The sequence below is a fragment of the Dermacentor albipictus genome, chromosome 2 (assembly GCF_038994185.2).
Source record: "Dermacentor albipictus isolate Rhodes 1998 colony chromosome 2, USDA_Dalb.pri_finalv2, whole genome shotgun sequence".
Classification (NCBI taxonomy): Eukaryota; Metazoa; Arthropoda; class Arachnida; order Ixodida; family Ixodidae; genus Dermacentor; species Dermacentor albipictus.
In genome coordinates, this window is record NC_091822.1 from 117,847,630 (window position 1) to 117,861,971 (window position 14,342).

The window sequence follows — 14,342 nt, forward strand, 5'->3', positions numbered from 1 at the left end:
CGGGCATCCCCACTGCAAATGCCTGATGGTTGGCGCAGCCGCCGTAAACCCAGGTAACATTTGGAGCACGCTTCAGCTCTCCTTTAAAGGGACACTAAAGGCCAACATTAAGTCAAGATAAAACGATATATTAGTGCTCGAGGATCCCTAATGCGTCAATGTTATCGCGAACAGAGCCTTAATAAGGGAGAACTTGAGGTAAATGTAGGACGGGAATATAGAGAGTCCCCTGGGACATTCATATACTCGCCTTGTGACGAAAGCACTCCTCAGTTGAATTCTGTCACTAGTACTCAAGCACTCGTTGCAAAAAACACCCTTCTATAGCACTGTATGACGAAATAAAATGCTACTTGTCTAGTTTTATTTAGTTTTTAGAAAAAACAACTCATTGTAATTAGCCTTGACAGCGACGTAGGCGGTCTAAAGGTTTTGTTTTCGCTCGACTTTGGTCGAGTGAAACACTTTGGCGTTTCAGTAGTTTCGCTATCGCGTAGAGCTGCGCTGGTTTTGCTGGCTCGCGAAACTAGCACAAACTGCAAATAGCGGAAAATTCAACTTCCATGTGATGTCGCGGGTTGCTGAACGGTCCACGCCACTTGACTAAAAAGCAGCGGCAGCGGTGAATCCACCACTCTGTCTTGGCTCAGTACCGCCATCTGTCGAGCACCGTTTTACTCACCGACGGTAGCAGAAGGTGCTGATAGCGTATGCAACGTCACAACTCCCTAACCCCCCCTACGGTTGGGTGGCGGGAGATTTGAATTACAAAAAAGGTATTCGGACCTTTCAGATGCAATTTTCTCGTACACGAAGTCTTCTTGGCACGACACAAGCGTTGTGATGTTTCAGGAATGGTATTTAAATAGTTCACGTCGACTCAGTGTTTGACTTTAGTGTCCCTTTAAGAATGGAACGCGACAGCATTAAAAGATCTTCTCACGCTTCCCTGCAACTGCAGCTTGTGTAACCGTAATGTTTCCCTGAATATGCTGGCAGCGAACGCTATGCACGAAGGCAAGCTTGAAGATTCTTTTTTTTCTCCGCCTTCACCTTCCTGCCCAGCTGCCGCGGATGCGCGGACGCAAGCGCCATCTGGATGATGATATTGCAAGGAACCGGGCGGGGCCGCTCTACGAATGGTAGAAACGATGGAAAATGGGTTTCTGTTTGAGTTTCCACGTAAGAGAATTATGTTTTCTCGTATATTCAAATTACAATACGTCGCCATCGTGCCTGTAGCCTGTGTGTAAGTCGTACGTACTTTACCATTTTTCTGACGCGTTTCACTTTGAGAAATTCAATTAGTTCAGTGACGCCTCTGCGCTACGCGGAGGGCTAGCGTGGTTCAGTTGGTTCGGAATGAATTTTCGCTCACAAGACGGGGTCGGCAGCGGCTCCGGATGTCAGCACCGACAGCGAATTTACGCACGCATGTACGCGCGCGTATGTAAACAAAGGAAAAGAAGGCCCTGCTTTTTGTCAGACTTGAATGTCGAGGTGTTTGAATGTAACACGCGCATAACGCACGCAACAGCGTACGCAAGCGTTCCCTCGCAGAAAAGCTCGTTAAGCACTTTTACAGTCGCTCCATGGCGGCACTCATTAAAGCAGCGCTCTGGAAGCACGCGCACTTGAGACTTCAGGCTGCTGTCAAGGCTTAACCGTCGAGCGCAGGTGCAGCGTCCCGCCGTGAAGTGATCGATTCTTTTGGATCTGATGGATGGCGCGCGTCGAAAGAACGTCGCCCTCCTCCATATTCTTGCCACGCACACACTGGCTTGCTCGCTCGCTCCAACACTCACTAACCACACCCGCGTTTCTCATTCGTCTTGGCGTTGCTTCCGCGCCAACTCTTGAGCCCCGCTGAAACTGCGTTTTAGTTAAACCTTCGCAAAAGCCTCGAACCTGTCTGACCAGATGCTGGAGAGGAGGTATTGATTGACGGGCTGCAAGATTCTGTTAACTGACGAACGCACAGGCATCGCTCGGAACGCGGTCAAAGAAGAGAGGCGCACTACAGACGCATCACACACGTATTTGAAATGCGTAAGCATTTCTGTGCTGACACAACGAGAAAGAAAATGTTTCTGTGTGTGCATCCACTGCGTCGACCTCTTCGTCCCGTGATCTTTGCGCTGCTCTGCCTCTGTCGTACTGACTTGTGCGCAGTTCAACCCTAATTAACAATATTCCTGCTCCGTCCGTTCGTCCCGCATCATCTGTCTTCTGTAATGGCTGTCCTCGAGAATAGACAGGCTATTAGCTAGTTGTCCCTATAACACAGGAGAGGCTGTAAGGTCATTACTAGATCATCCATCCATTGGACCTCCTTTTTTTTACCATTGAACCCGGTGACGTTGCTTCCCTCATTGCTGCTGCCAACGGTATATGGCACGCAGGCTCGGCTTTCTGAATTCCACGAGAGTTAACGACACTTGTGACCTTGCCCCCCTTTCGAATGATGCACACAATTTGTTATAGTGATCTGGACTTGATTCGTTTATTTATTCCTACCTTATCTTTACCCTCATCTTCTTGCTGGTCTGTACATTATTCTCCTCTTCACGTCAACTGAGATACCTTACATGAAGAAAAAAGCCCTGCCATAGCATGGGATGACATTTCCAGTTACGAGTAAACTCTTTTTCACTTTTTTTTTTCGCACCTCAACGCAGTTGTGGGATCGTTTGTCAAGATTCGACGCATGTAGTGTCGAATCTTGCCAAATGATGTAGTGTCGAATCATGTAGTGGCATGTAGGGTCTCTCTACATGCGCACTCACTCACTCACTCACTCACTCACTCACTCACTCACTCACTCACTCACTCACTCACTCACTCACTCACTCACTCACTCACTCACTCACTCACTCACTCACTCACTCACTCACTCACTCACTCACTCACTCACTCACTCACTCACTCACTCACTCACTCACTCACTCACTCACTCACTCACTCACTCACTCACTCAAGTGTTCGTTCTTTCACCAATTTGCAGGAATTCCCGTCGCTCGCTCGCTCGCTCTATAAGCTAACCGGTCGTCCACATCGTCAAATTACCAGCTGGACTCCGCATACAAAACGGCCTCCTGCGGACTCGAAGCGTCGGGCCGTCGCCCACGATTCGTGACAGTCCGCTCGCCTCCTGAAATTCGATCTTTTGCTGCTCGACGGCAGTGGTAAAGAGGACCTCTTGCGAGGCACGCGACAGCCTTAGCGTAATCGGCGGATCTGCGAGGCGAAAAAGAAGGCGATTGCTTCACCGAACAAAGGTAAGAAGAGCGCACGCCCGAGCGATTTTTGCGATCGCTGTCCGGGGAACGAGTCAGCAGAGTAGGCGACTTGGCTTCGCCGCTCGCCAGGGCCGTGGCTCCTTTCAGCTGCTCGGCGGTGTGACAGCGCAGAAACTCGATCGTGCGAGCGACGTCGCGCGGGTAAATGTGCGCCGTGTGTGACGCTGCATGGGGAAGCGAAGATTAGGCCGCGGACACACGCGGACAACGCGCGATTGTCAACTGCGCGTGTAAAAAAAAAAAAGACACACGCAGCCTCGACAGAGCTGCTCGTGCACGGAAAAGAGCGACGTGCCGCGTAGGAAAAAAAAAACAGACCTGGGAATGGGAGCCCGACCGGCCTGCTCCAATTTTCGTAATTGCGCAATTAGCCGTCTTGAGAGCAGACGTAGCATATAAAGCTAATCCTCTTTGTCTGGCTCAGCACGCATCGAAAGACACTGAGGCAATAGTTCGGGCGTACTTCTGCCCGCCTAGCGTTTTTGTTTCGAAAACATTTCTCGGTGATTGCAGTTTTTTGGGCCTATTATAGCGTGGTGCATAAAAACCCGTGCGCTGCAATGCGGGTTCAGTCAAACGAAACCCGAGCCTTCCCGCGAAGATTGTGCTGTTGCTTGGGTTACCCATTGAGGCAGCTTGGGCGAGAACACTGCCCCTTCCCATTAAGAATTGGCGCAAAACCTTGCAAGTAAACGGAGCCATTTACGAGTCATAAATGGCTGTTGCGCCTGGCGTGTTTGCTCGGCGGTTGTGCCGTTTTCCTGCTGAGCACGAGACCGCGAGTTTCTTTGGCCTGTAGACCAGACGCAGCCGCCGTCTGCCAACGAGAGTGGAGTGAAGAAAATGCTCGCGTTACGAGCCTCCATCGACAGCCTCCGCGCGCGATGGAAAGCCGCGCTGCTCAGCTCGAACCTGGAAGGCCAACTCTGGGCGATCCAGCAGGTCAAGGAAGCCGCCGAGAGGCAAGAACTGTTGGCCGTAACCTCGAGAGGTGCTCCAGCCCCCTAACTCGCCGGACGCGAATCGTTCTGATTCGAAGTAAAGTTTTCTCGCTCGCTCACGAGCTCTTGGTGCAGGCTAACAAGCCCCATGTGATATCTGCGACGTCTCTTATAGCGCCTGTTCTGCTCCGAGACGTCAAAATAAATAAATAAATAAATAAATAAATAAATAAATAAATAAATAAATAAATAAATAAATAAATGTTTCTAATTGCTTTGAGAAAGAAAGGAGTGAGGCCAGTGAGGCCAGGCCTTACTGGCGATCGACCGTAAGTCGTTCCCAATTTCAGACATCGGTCGCCGCCATTTACAACTTCCTAAATGTCCTGCCACTATTTCCTTCGGCCGTACATATAAAGGACGCGGCGCCTTTCAACAACTGCGTATTGTGAAACGAACAGCGTATCGTCCGTATTCTGTGTACGATGCGCTTCTACTGTAGCACCTTTTCTTCCTCGTTTCCTTTACGCACAGGGGCTGTGCGTCCCCTCATGGAGGCATCGGCGTTGCGAAGACGTTTGCTGACGCAACTGCGATTCTAGTATGTGGGCACTCATTCAGTCACATACGAGGTGGAAGCCGGCCCTCGAAGTGTTTCGCCGGGTAAGTCGAGTGGGCGGAGATCACAATGGAAGCGTTGTCCGCATTGACATACGAGCGTGGGTTCGCCTCTTCGCTGCGTGTGTGGTATATAAAACTGGCCGCTCCGGTCTATTGAAATCGAAGCGGCGAGGAGAGTTACCGTTGCCTTCTTTTGGTCCTTGGCTAAAATGTCAGACGTACGGAGCGTGGCAGTGACGTCAACGGGATGTACAGTCGGCAATTGCGAGTAGAGTAGCTTCGGGATCTTGTGTTGAAGTGAGGCGGTGCTCGGAAGTCGATTCATCTCCAGAAACGATCTGCACTCAACAAACTGTTGAGCAATATACGCATATACTGTCGAAAGCGGTAGCCATTAGGCTGAATGACATTGGTAATTCTGACAAATTGATTGATCGACTGATCGATCGATGTGTTTATTGTGTAACTTACGGATTGATCGAATAATGGGTGCGGGTGTGGATTGGTGGATGGATTGATTATGGGGTTCATTGTTTGGCTGTAAGACAGGGTTTACGATCTCTGAGCTATTCGTCGGCTTTAACGAAGGCCGTAACAGACCAGTTCTGACCGCCTGGGGCTGCGTTTTGTAACAAGACAGCCCACTTTTCAGCAGAAAAAGAGTTATCCAATATTTGCGTCGATGATGAGGCATGCAGTTTTGGTTAACACTTCTCGTTCATAGAGGCGGGCTACCAGATAAGCTTGGATTTCGTGAATACGGAGCTTGAGAAAGCGAAACAGCAGTGGAAAGAGCTAGAGAAGGAAAATAAGATGCCGCATAGACTCTTGTAAGGGCCGCAGCATCAACTTGGAGAACCATTTCGCAAGTAGAGTCGCTTCAGTACTTGGGTATCACATACAACGGAAAACTTAACTGGGGTCCTCACACGGAAAACATTGCAACGAAAGGGACACGAGCCGTAGGTTTACTACGTAGAATCAGTAACCGGCGTTCTGTTATGCGAAGCGAAACACTAAATATGATTTGTCGTATGTAGTACGACCGATTGTAGAATTTGGCCTTGTTTCGTTCTGAGAAAGTGCAAAATATGAAATAAGATCTATTGTTCTTTTAGAAAGGGAAGCTCTTCGTCCGTGTTTAGGTCTTCCTAAATTCGTTGCGAATAATGTGATATACCAGGAAGCGCCTACTTGCTCTCCACACACGATTCCGAATGTTTATGGTTCAAACGTACTTATGAATCTCCTCTCCGACGTAGGCAATATGCATTCATTAGTGAACCAAATTCATTTTTTGAGAACACGTGGTCCCGGTTGCATGCCCCACAGGTTGTATTTGTGCAAGCACAAATGGCACCTTTAAATGTTCGCCTTAGGGAAATCACTCCGTTTGATAGGTGCACAGTGTCGCGCAAAATTGAATTTGCAGACATTTTCCCCAATAATGCGAAATTACTGGCCCCAGTATATTTGAATGACTGTTTACAATACTATTTGATCTATTTCCCCATAAATGTAATAACTTGTGATGCTTCTTCATGTGAAGAGAAGGCAGGCGTGGGAATCCACTCACCATTACTCGATTGGTCTCTTCCACTTCCCCTACCAGATTACACACTTGTTTATCAGGCCGAACTTCTGGCAATAGTGCTTGCCTTGCGAATATTACCCCTTCATAGAAAAAAAGTTATTATCGTCACATATTCTCCTTCTGGATGCAGCGCGCTTAATGCGCCTGCAAAGTCGACAGCTTTGGAGACGTTTTATACATTAGCTCTGCCCCGCTTAAGTTTAGTTCATTTAGTATGGGTCCCAGGCCACCGAGACATTGATATTAACGAAATAGCCGATTGCTTAGCGCGAGGTTCTTTGAGAGGACTGGTGATATCTGTGCTGCCGGTAACTGCGCACATCACTGCAGCCATATAAATCATTCTTGGAGCCGACGAGGACGTCCTAACCAGAAATTCGAAGTTTCATTTAGTGGGCCCCGTTGCCGTGTTCCAACACTTAATCTTTACTTGCGCAGATGTGGTCTGGCGGTGTACTCTTTATGTTACCTCTGCAATGAGCCGAAATCCATCGATCCTTCTTTATTGTAGTGTCGACGGTTTTCTGCTCATCGAAAACGATGTCTAGAAATCCTGCTTCGAAATCTAGTACTGCCTTTAAAGAGTAAAGCTATACTCTCCCTTGAAGCAAAGGTATTAACGATGCAGCTACAGGAACGCTCGCCTAGCTATTTATCATTTTCTATGTGACACAAAAAAGACTGCCTTATGAATATTACGTAGTTTTCATAACTGAGTTGCCTCTTCAATTTCGAAAAATCAATAAGTAAAAACACAAGTTCACGGTTAAAATATTATTAATATTATTATTCAAAATTTACCTTGCTCATGTTTAAGCACATCTTTTACTCTATGTATTTCAGTAATAAGTTCTTGTTACCACTCCTATCAAGGCAAGCCTGACGATCGTATTAAACACTGCTTTATCTCATTTATTACCAGTTTATTTCTCAACTTGGATTATTAATTTATATTTATCTTCTTGAGCTCCTTATTTATTTGTCAACTAATTTACTTCATTTTGCAATCATATTACCACCCGATTAGTGGCCTATCCCCAATAGTCGGTTTGTGCTATTAATGGAGGCTTCATCATCAACATCATCATTATCATCATCATCATGGTCCGCCAGTTTTGGTTGTGGTGGCCTCAGCTGGCGGCTCGAACTCCTTGGACTAAGGGGGCATCTTCGGCTTGCCAGACGGCCCAGAGCTGGTCTTCCAGCTCCGCACTTTTGAGAACCGCATAGGCGGCGACGCCGACGGAGAAGGTCCCCGGCCGCCCCCGTAGCCGGGGCGGCGTCTTGGAAGCAGCGAGCTCGAGGCTTCCTGCACGCTGGTATAACGACAGCGGTCATGGACGCTCGCGAACGGCGGCGGTTTCAGTACCGTCGGTGCAGGTTAACTGCGCATTAATTTTTTTTCCTACAGATAAACAAACCCTCGAAATGTCAACAATTCCACTTTACTGCGTTCCCACCCGCATCAGAAAGCAGCGCCCTCGAACAGGCTGTCTGTGAGATAAACGAAATAAAGGAAATATATAAATAAAAAATTCAACCACGATACCGTCTAATGCAAATTTCGACTGCAGCTACTTAAACGTTTTGAATTCACGACATATCGTGGCAAAGAATTTCATTCTGAAGGACAAGGCGCTCTCGCTGGCGCCGCTGAGCCTCTGCTCGGGCAGCTCGTTTAGTAGCAGCGGCAGACGAAGCATTTCTACCGGTTGCGTCACTCATGGTTCAGAAAGAAAGTGTGAACACGGGAACGCGAGGGCTCACGCGGAACGCATTCTCTAGCTCTGCGGGTGCCGCAGGCGAAATATCCCGTGCGCAGTGGGTCCGAAGTAAAACCCCTAAACTTCGTAAAGTACTGTTACGCTTTGAAGAATGCCGCCTCCTCCTCGCGCGCTCTGGCCGAGGCCGACGCCGCGTCGCTATTGGCCTAATAGCATCACGTGGGCCCTCGCGCCGTGCATCAGCGCCATTTTTGCTCGAGAAGCGTCTATATACGGAGTGGCGAAGAGCGCATGTTGGCGCTGTTGCTACGCTCGAGCAGTGTAGGCGGCGCCACGGCCGAAGAGGGTGCGTGAAAGAGGGGAGAAACGAGGAATGAAGGCGGAGGAGGAGAGTGTCACTACTTTACGAAGTTTAAGGGGTTTTAGTCCGAAGCCCACGCCAGCGCTTTGTTACCGCGCTGGCCGCATACCTAGTCGCCACCGGCACGCCGCTTTCCTCCTCGCCCTTTCGCCTGTCCCTCTCCGCTTACGTCCTCACCATATCGTTGCACTTTCCTCTCCGCTTTCCTAGTCGCGCCTTTCATCTCGCCGCTGCGCTCCACGTTCGATTTCATCTTTCGATGCGCTCGTTCGCTCGGTTACACCGAAGCCCGCCTCAGGAGTGGGAGCCTAAAAGCTGCGTTCTGAAACATCGTGATCGAGCCAGTGCTTTATCTACCACGGCCCGTGTTGGTTGGAGACAGGCTGTGATAGTTGTTTTCTTATATCGCATATAAAGTGCACGGATGGTTTTTTTTTCTTTTGAAACAAAACATATCACCACAAAAGCGTATTGACAACGTCAGTGCAAAAGTATAAGGTGCGTTCTCCTTCGTCCCAGTAGCTATGTCTTTCTCCAATGAGCAGAAGGAAAACACGATCCCTGCCATGAAATCTGCGCAAATGCCAATACGAGGAAGGCTACAAAGATATATCAGCCATGAAAGTGTGGCGGTAGACCAAACGCACCGACGATCATAAGAGATTGCGAAGACCTAGCTGAGACAAACCGGAAGCTTCAAGCAACAGTGGCGGAGGACTATACATCTTTAACTCAAGCCTGCGCACGGATGTTTATGGCCTCAAATCGTCATGCTAGCTGTTCAACGGCGTTGTTAAACGGCGCTTACGAACTCACAGATAATAAGGGCATACTGAAATCTGACATTTTTCACTTTTTTTTCGTTTTTTCCTCCTCTTTTTTTTTTTGCAGACGTGCCGATTGCCAGTTTGGCATTTACTTTCTTGAACGCATCACTTTTGCCTTTTCTCTACAGGTGGTTCGCTTACCGGTCGGTTTATTCGCTTTCAGTTTTTTCCACGAACCTACTTTTGCAGCACCTGTACACTTGAAGGAAAAATAAAACCGTCGCTTTAATTTGAGTTTGGTCCGAAGCAAGTTTCTGGCGGGAAATATAGCTGCACGCGCACTCTTTCGATGCGCGGCGAGCAAAGCCATGATTTTCAAACAATCTATGCCTATTTCATTGCTTTTCGCGTGTCTTCCCGTCGTGGTGGTCGACAGGCGTTCGAGCTGCGAGATGCGTTGTGCTTCGGCTATTTCTTCTATGGTGTTGTATATGCCCAGCTGAGTCAGGAGCTCGGTGCTCGTCGATTCCGGTAGGCCCAGGGCTATCTTGAACGTTTCCTTATGCGCACGTCACCACGGAAGGCGACGCGCTCCCGAACCTAAACGAGACGGCGCACCGGACGGCGCGAGACATGACCCGCCGCGCCGAACAGGGAAACGCCTCTCGCACGATAGCGAACGCTTCTCGAGCAGAACGGGACAGGCTCACAAGATACAACGACATCACCAGTGCATATTTGAACGCCAGAAGGATATACCCCCCGCCGAGTCCCAAATTGAACAGGAGGCAGGCCGTCGCCTGGCGACAACTCCAGACAAACACGTTCCCTAATCCATTCCGTCTCAAACGCATCTTCCCAGATAAGCATCAGGACGACACGTGCAAATTGTGCCAGGAAGGACCAGCAACACTCAAACACATGCTGTGGGAGTGCAATGTAGTTATAGGAGGGATGGCAGTTACTCCGGAGACCCTGTCGTCGAGGTGGGCCGCCGCTCTGTGCAGCTCAGACCTCGGAATCCAGACGTGGGCAGTCCAGCAAGCCCGTGAGGCGGCGTTGAGGCAGGGCCTTGACGTTCCTCCATGGGAGACCTGAGCCCGGGTCGCGTTAAACCTTGCCGGACGTACAAGAAAGTTGTATCCATCCATCCATCCATCCATCCATTCGCGTGTCTTCCGTGGTCAGAACAGCGCCTTGGCCGCGTTATCAAGGGTCTTTTATTATCAATGTGATCAGTCGGCCTTGAGAGACGAATAATAAGTGTGATGCATAAATGAGAGGAAGGGATCGCCGCGAAGCCGCGAAACCTGCTGTTGGGGCTCCTTCCGTACCATTATCAAGGTGATGCGCTGTCTCTTCGGGTTTGCGACAGGCAGTGCAGTTGCTTTCAATCGGCTTATTTGAGGGCGCTGCTTTACGATGCGGGTGGGAGCGCAGCCAAGTGGTATTTTTCATATTCCGTGGCGTTTCTTTACCAGTCGAAAAATATCAGTACGCAATTAGTACGTCGCTGTAAATAACGCAGTTAGATGTCATTTGTTAGTGCCTACCAATGCCTCATTGACACTTTGATAATTAGGAGTGGACTTCTGAGTTCGATAATTAAGTACAATTACATAATTAACACTCAGTAATGAAAAAAAGTCACTGACGGCTACTCCTCTGTACTGAAAGCAATACGCGCTAAGTTTTCTTCGAGTAAAGCCATTGATATTTTTCCTTTAAGTCTTGGTGCATTATAGTTGGGACACCCTGGATGGCACAAAAGTGGGGACAGGTGTGTACGTTCAGACTTCGGTGAACGGCGGCCTGGCAAGAAAACGAGCCAACTGTTAAGTCGACAATTGTCGAAAATGACTCGGTCACAAAGCGTACACCCAGAGTGGCGCATAATATACTCAAGATTACAATATCTGACGAAGATGTTGAGGTAGATAAAGGATGCACAGAACGACAGGGAGGTTATAACTAGAGGTAGTTCTGGTTGGCTACACGAAGATGGTATAGTTTTGAAAAGGGGACAGTAGAGCCATCGCGGTCGGTGAAGCGTTAATCGCAGTCGTCCACGAACGCCGGCGGCGCAAGCATGTGGCTGTGTTGACACTTCCGCACTTAGGCAAACAATACGGCGCAAACAAGAGCGTTAGAACGAAAACTTCAGTGCGCGCTTTGCTCTTCGATACTGCTAAACAAATAGTGGCGCGCAGAGTGATAGTTGTTCGCGGATTGCGTAGGACATTCGCATTGTGATTGTAGGATGTGTGCACACGGTGTTCCACTGGAGAAGTCGGGAAACAGGCGCTTTCGAAATACAGCCTTCGAATAGAAAACGCGGGATCCTGAAGCGCCTCCGCCTGTTGGTGAGCGATTCTATGGGAGAGCACGCCCACGGTTAGCAAACACGAAGATATCTCGAAATCGAGTGAGCCTCGAGAGCAACGAATCGCTGGAGATTGTGCGAACAAATTGCGGACGAAAAAAAAATAAAGAAAAATTGTTTAGTGTCATAAAGAGACACCTCATTGTATGGGAACCGCGCGAGTATAAGATGAATCACGCATAGGCAAAGGCACGCACGCGTTGGCGATGCAGGTCGCTCTGCTTATGCACGTTGTATAGCGCGGGCCATGCCTTAGCTATAAGTGATTCCCTATTCCTCCGCTTTTCTTACTTTCTGCTTTTATGGATTGTTTAATTGATTAGTAGCTGGAGTTCACTAATTCGAGAGCATTAAACATGGCTCATTGCGCGGCTCCGCAATCATCATAAAGCCTTGGCAGAAAAAGCGACACACATTTTACGTCATCTTCGTCTGACTAAACATATAAAAAGCGGCCACGGTGAAAATTCGATCTTCTGCCCCACCGCCACGGCTGCCGCTGCGTAGCCGAGCGCGCTAACCAGTGCGCCGCCGATGCCGTGCGCCACCGTTACAACGTGCGACAGTGATAAATACTGTCGAGGCTGTGCAGCATGTGGTTGGGGCTCTGCTTGGCGGGCGATTCGCCCTATGGCGCATGACAGGAGTGGCGCCAGTGTCGGCGCTGTGCAATATCTCCGTCGTCCGAAGGTGAATCGCTCGCGTCTACGTCATCGGGCGAGACAGCGAATCGTGGCCGGAGGCGCCAGCTTTCACTGCCGACGAAGTATACGAGACCATCGCCAAACGTGCCAAGCGAGCTGCTGCAGCGAAACAACGTTCACCGCCGAGCCCCCGACAACGCGAAAGGCAGAGCGAGTGGCAAAAAAAAGTAAATAAAAAAAATAAAAAATGAAAACCGGAGCTGCAGGGGCTGAAGAGAAGCAACGTGCACTCCCACTTCAAATCCCCGACGAGTAGACGAGCGACACGAACACAGCGGTGCAGCGAGCGTGGCCTGCATCGGAGGAAGCGGAAAGCGGAGCCGGGGCGACAACAGCAGCGGCAACTCTGCGAGGTGAGGAACGCCACGTACTTGCGCAGCGCGGCGACGAAGCAATTCGACGGCGGAACATTTGAAGAGAATCCGTTGGGAAGTGTTTGCAACGTTGACTGCTTTTTTTTTTTTTTTTCGGAGCGCGCGACGGTCCGTTGTAAGCCACGGTCTATTGCAAACCTGCGAGTCGGCCTAGTTGGAACAAATTCATCTTAAAACTTATTGTGCGCAACAAACAGGGACGAAGAATAGAAGAAACACAAGGACGAGCGCTCGTCCTTGTGTTTCTTCTATTATTCGTCCCTGTTTGTTGCGCACAATAAGTTCTATTGCAAACGTTGCAAGCACTTCCCCAGCGATTGTCTACAAGCGCTTCGACGAATTGCTTCGTTGCCGCGCTGCGTACTTCGCGCACCTGACGACAAACCGGCCATATTGCAATCTCTCGGCCGAGATTTATATGCGGAGTGTGACGCCTGTTCTAAGCCAAACTCAACCGAGAGATCGCAATATGGCCGGTTTATCGTCTGTCGCTGTCGCGAGCTCATAAGCAGCAACATGACGCTCGGAAACATAACGCAGCCGCACATTTCGCCGCAAACACTCAACTCGGCGACGTAACTCGGCGTCAAACTCGGCGAGACGTAATGCTCTCGCATTTACACATAAGAATTGCTTAGGTACCCCCTCTCTCTCTTTCTCTATCTCTCTCTCTCCCTCTCTCTCTCCTTTTGTTTTTGATGGATGGGATAGCCAGTTCTTCGGTGACGTATTTTTTTTGTGTTCTAATCACTTAAACAACCACCACCGCCACAACAACAACAGCAATAATGACGACCATAACACCGACGACAAGAACAACAACAACAACGAAAATGAGTGCTTAATAAGCGTTACTGCGTGTTTTAGCCACAATGATAGCTAGAGCATTATTGACGCGCGTGTAAGTATTCCCAGTGGCGCGCGCGAGAAAATAGCGCCTTTCTGTACACGCTCGCAGTCAGGCTTTGCATAAAGGTCACCCATCGCGTACACACGTCACTAGTTTGGTGCGGCGCCATTTAGAAAGGCAGATGCAGTCCGACACAAAGTGCGATAGGGGCCGACAAATCGGCTGTTTCGTTCCTTCTCTTCGCAGACCAGCCGGAAGTAGGACGACAGACTACGGTGACTGCTGTAAGTACGCTTGTGAAGTGTTTCATTGCCAGTACGTTCTTTCGCATCTACTCACGTAACCGCCTTTTGATCGTTGAACAATTTATTGTTTGTGGAGAAGCCATGCAACGACGCAGTAGTTGGCAGTATTTGTTTCAATTTTATTACTTCATCGCAGAAGGCAACCCGCAGATAAATATACGAAATGGGGTCTGAGTGCACTAGGCTGCGCGGGGACCTCCTGTCAAAGGTTACAAAGAAAGAATAGTTGCTAAACTGAAACAGCATTACGCCAGCAGTATAGTAACATTATAATGCTGTGATTAGGCATTATTGCGCAGGACTGGCATTTCCTATTACATTTGACTTGTGCTGCACTTGGTTGCGTTGCTTCTTTGTGCGTGCTCTCTCCCCCTCACCTCTCTTTCTATTCCCTTACCTTTTCCTCCCATGCAGAGTCG

General features: G+C 49.1%; 1 protein-coding gene and 1 long non-coding RNA gene across 5 annotated transcripts in view; one reads left to right on the forward strand and one right to left on the reverse strand.

The window, feature by feature from the left end:
- The window catches only part of LOC139056069 (protein ABHD15-like), a 280,561-nt gene that overhangs the window by 40,019 nt on the left and 226,200 nt on the right, over positions 1–14,342 (reverse strand). The gene's annotated exons all lie outside the window — the stretch shown is intronic.
- The window catches only part of LOC139056070 (uncharacterized), a 61,192-nt gene continuing 58,872 nt past the window's right edge, over positions 12,023–14,342 (forward strand). The window contains exon 1 of the long non-coding RNA XR_011512117.1: positions 12,023–12,747. This is a non-coding gene — a long non-coding RNA (uncharacterized lncRNA). The remainder of the gene's footprint in view (positions 12,748–14,342) is intronic.